The 4,619-nt window shown below is 41.1% G+C and overlaps 1 protein-coding gene across 2 annotated transcripts in view; it reads left to right on the top strand.

Moving 5' to 3' along the window:
- The first annotated feature begins 4,276 nt into the window (after nucleotides 1-4,276).
- The window catches only part of LOC134440379 (zinc finger protein 280C-like), a 34,950-nt gene continuing 34,607 nt past the window's right edge, over nucleotides 4,277-4,619 (top strand). For both annotated transcript variants that reach the window (XM_063190435.1, XM_063190434.1), the window contains exon 1: nucleotides 4,277-4,362. The gene's annotated coding sequence lies outside the window, so the exon portion shown is untranslated. The remainder of the gene's footprint in view (nucleotides 4,363-4,619) is intronic.

Below are 4,619 nucleotides of genomic sequence, written 5' to 3'. Positions count from 1 at the left end.
TCCACGTAGCTGGATATTTTTAAATGTGGATCTTTTTTTCTCCTGGTTGCATTGGTTTTGCATTGGTTTTGGCCTTCCGTTTCCACGTAGCAGATATTTAAAATCCAGGTATAAAAAGCAGGAGAAAAAAATATCCTGTTTAGGGGGCTGAAACGCATTTGTTACAATGGAGGAATTATTTTTATCCACATGTTGCGTTACACCTCAACAGTAGAAAAAAATACCCTGCTAAAAAAATATCCTGCTACGTGGAAACAGCACCTAAAACACACCTCAGAGCAGTTGTTCTTAACCTGGGAGTGCGCCAGAGATTTTATGGGGTGCACGGAATTTTGTTTGCGTTGAGTTTGTGACCAAAGTTATGCTTCCAAATATTATAATTAGGCCAAATTAAGACCAAATTTAAACATGTTTTCATCCCCATGTGAATTCATGAAAATATTGATTAATGTCTAAAGTAAGAATCATTGTAATTAATAGCTTAAATCATTTTTTTTGGTGCGTATACACGTGTAGACATTTGGGATGGGGGTGCGTGGCTTGTCTTGGGAACAGATAAGGGGGTGCGCTGAGAGAAAAAGGTTAAGAACCACTGCCTCAGAGGAGGGAGGTTATTCCCAAAAACATCCAAAAGGTTATAAAACATCAGCAGACAACTAGCAAACAGCAGTACCTTTTGGGAAAATATTTGGAGTTGGCCTATGTTTCATTTTTTAAAAATGTAAACAAACGCTGCCCCCATTAGAATTGCTCATATCTCGGAAAGGGCTGAGCCGAAAAATGTGGCATCACCAGGTACTGACAAGTCAAGGGTAGCGTGAGCAATACAACTGCATGTTGAAATTGACCAAACTGTCCCTTTAAGAACCACATGCCTCAGAGGAGGGAGGTTATGGCCCCAGCCGTGGCTCAATCGGCAGGGCACTAGCCTGCTACACCGGCGCCAGAGAGGGGGTGCATCCCAATATGCGACCTTGCCTCCTCCACTTGCCTCCTCCACTTGCTTCTCGTCATGATGACATCACTGACAACAGCATTATATTTCAATATCTTGCAAAAGCTCAATTGTAAAGTCTTTTTCTCATTTGCAATTTGGATGGTGAATGAAAAACAGTCCCTCAAAAGTTGTCGTGGCGAAGCTGACAGCTGGGAAACTTTATCGTTTTCTCCACGGAGGAGGGGCCAGGAGGCGGGACGAGGAGACAAGCACAAGTGGAGGAGGCAAGGACACATATTGGGATGCACCCAGGGTTTATGTAAACCGGCTGTGGGCGCCCCCGTTGAGAAACACTATGCTGCCATGTTAGCATGACCAGTTGTCACATTGGCACTGCACAGTTTCACAAGAAGCCTTTTTTTCACAATGACGTCAATCAAGGTCAGAGTTGTAGAGGAACAGGAAAAATGACTTCCGGTTGCAATGGAAAACAATAGGGTGTAAGTTTATTTCTATGTCACCGGATGCTACTTGTTCTGCTTCTAATGTATTGAATCGAATATATCTGACGTGACATGAAAAAAAGGCCATATCGGGGATAACGTGGTCCAGTGAACTAGTGCAGTGTACCATTATTTATTTATTTATTGTATTATTATTCATTCTAATGATCGAATTCCTGTCCAGGGACTACATATAAAAATGAGCCTTTTGGCTAAAATCTGGCTATAATCTGGCTCAATGTTGTGCACTGTCCCTGTCAAATAAACATTAAACAAAACTAAAAAACCCGGCAATCCGGGTTCGGTTCCGGCTCAAGGCCAATCCTTACCCACCTCTCTCTCTCCCAACCATTTCCTGTCTGTCCTGTCAAATCATGGACAGGGGACTGCCCTAAAAAAGAAAAGGTCCATATTAGGCTTGTTCGTGACAAAGCAGTAAGATTTAGAATTTTCTAACCACAATGCATCAAACTGGCAAAGTGCGCATGCCCACTGCCTAGCAAAAATCTTACTGCGTCGTCATGACCGAGCCCATTGACCCAGTCGACTGCAATGGCGCGCCCATAAAACTGCATGTGAAGAGTTCAGATGCAAAACCCTCTAAGTGCCTTTTCAGAAAATAATCTTAATTCATTTTTATTTAATACAAAGCTATCAAAATTGCATATTTTTTATTTTATTTATGTAATATAACTATGTATATGTATTATCAAGTACATGAATGTAAACCAAACCAACAACGGGGTTCTCTAAAAATATAGAAGTGCAGGTTTTCAGAAATGGAGTTAGGGGGTTTTGCATCTGAACTCTTCATGTTTTCCCTTCCGAATGCTCCACCCGTGGTCTTGCGGTTCCAATCACTGCCAGTCATTAGGCATATTAACAGCCACTACATACAGCGGGTGGAGCAAATGTACAGCAAATGTGGGGGAAAACAAACGATTTCATTGGCAGACCCAGAGGAGCAGACTGGGTCGATAAACTCCACATTTGGCAAATGGCCAAGGTGATGCCCCAGCCCTGAAGCACCCACAGAGTCTGCCAGTGTGATGACCACCCCAACCAATCTCAACTCAAGATTTAACTCAGCTCGAGGCTTTCTCAAGTTCAGTTAACTTGCAGACTTAAGGCAGCAGGGCAACTTACTTTTTCATGTTTCACTGGCTTGACCTGCTTTACAGTGTATGGTTACAGCAATGACTGGAGGAATGAACAAATTGTGATCACTTCTAAACATCTACACTTTATGTATTCCGTGATTCCCAACCATGCCAAGGTCAGGATACGTGTAGGCCAACGAGTAGCTATCACTACTCAGGATACGTGTAGGCCAACGAGTAGCTATCACTGCAGGGGACATGTGGAAAATGTGATACATGTGGAGCATAGACACAGAACCAGAGGAAGAGATAGTTGGCTACGTTTACATGAGATATTTCATTCAGAATTATCTCACTTTAATTCTGAATAAAGCTCAATACCACTTTGAAACCGCCATGTGAACACTTAACAATTCGGAATTAAATGAAAGATCACTCCTTCGAGCACTCAAAGCACTTTACATTGTATACCTCACATTGAAACGTTGACACTCACATTCCCACTCACACACCAGTGGCACTGGCTGCCACGCAGGGTACCACCCTGCCACAAGGCGCAACTTGGGGTGAAGTATCTTGCTCAACGACACATCAATGGGGTCAGGCAGACCGAGGCCCGAACCTGCAACAGCTCCTCTAGTACCTAAACCACCATCACAGGAAAGCCTAGGCCTACAAAGCATACAGGTTTCCTCTAGCTTTATTAATTTGTTTATTTATTTATTCATCTATTTATTATGTATTTATTTATCTATTTATTATGCATTTATTTTAGGCAACAATACTGTCATCATGATGCATTAATAAAACTAATGGCGACTGCAGTTGTAACTACCATTGCGATCAATCAATCAATCAATCAATCAAAAGTATTTATAAAGGCTAGCCCTTTATCATACATAGGCTTAATGTCATTCAATGTGCTTAAGAATAGAGACGAAAAAACTATATGGTGTTATAATATATTATAACACTATATAGTTTTTTCATCTCTTTTCTCTTTTCTTGATTCATCACTCTTAGATGTGTAATTAACTATCACCAAAGGCAGATGAGAATAAAGGTGTTTTTAATTTCCTTTTAAAACAAGATAGGCCTACAGGGAGTTGGTTCCCGCATTTTGCAGCATAATAGGCTAAATGCCATTTCACCATGTTTAGACCTGACCCTAGGCACAACAAGTAGAGGAGATTCTGAAGCCGGAAGACATCTATGAAGATGATATTGCTCAAGCATAATTTACTATATATTGTAAGTGACTTATAAAATATGAGAAGAGTTTTAAACGTAATTCTACGTGATCTGGAAGCCAGTGCAATGATTGGCAATGGTAGGCTATAGGCTACTGGAGTGATGTGGTCTCTTTTCTTTTTTTTCTTTAAAAAAAAACTAATAGTCAGAATTCTTGCAGCAGCATTTTGGATTGGTTGCACCTGAGTGATGATGAACAATTAATTAGTTCTTCAAGGTCTAGCCTGCAATGTAACTAGGCTAATTGTATAGGCCTAGCCTTCAAGGGGGATTCAAGTTTTTTTCTATTTGTCAGATGTAGTAATACTAAGCTACACAGGTAGGCTATAACATTAGGCTACGAGGTTCACACATGTTCATTTGGCAATGTTATTCAGCGCAGCCCCAGCGCGCACCACTGGACCGAGGACAGTGAACAGCGAAAGTCAATCATCTCTGCATCTTGTATCAACTTGCAGGCGCCAGTTGTTTCCACACATTTCCCATGATTCCTCGCGGCAGACAGGCTAACTCGAAATTGAAAATGAGTTCCGTGCAGTTAGACTAGAAGACAGTGCAATAAAACGACAAGGTAAGACGATTATAATGATGCAGTCGGACTTCAGGTCACCCATAAACACAGGAGTGTCTTAGAACTGGAATAGTATTTGTTGTTTCTCTGCAACATGCTGTTAAAACGCGTTTAGTTAGCCTGACGCCATGTTTATTTGTTAGCATTTTAGCATTGCAGGCTAATTTTGTTGTCTTAGCTAAACAACTAGTTTGGCAAATGTGTACACTAAGAAAACACGTATCAGTGTCGTAATAATGCTGTACGAATGTGTTATT

This window comes from Engraulis encrasicolus, chromosome 23 (genome assembly GCF_034702125.1).
Source record: "Engraulis encrasicolus isolate BLACKSEA-1 chromosome 23, IST_EnEncr_1.0, whole genome shotgun sequence".
Lineage (NCBI taxonomy): Eukaryota > Metazoa > Chordata > Actinopteri > Clupeiformes > Engraulidae > Engraulis > Engraulis encrasicolus.
The sequence above is the reverse complement of the archived record's forward strand: the minus strand, read 5'-3'. Positions and strand labels throughout refer to the sequence as shown.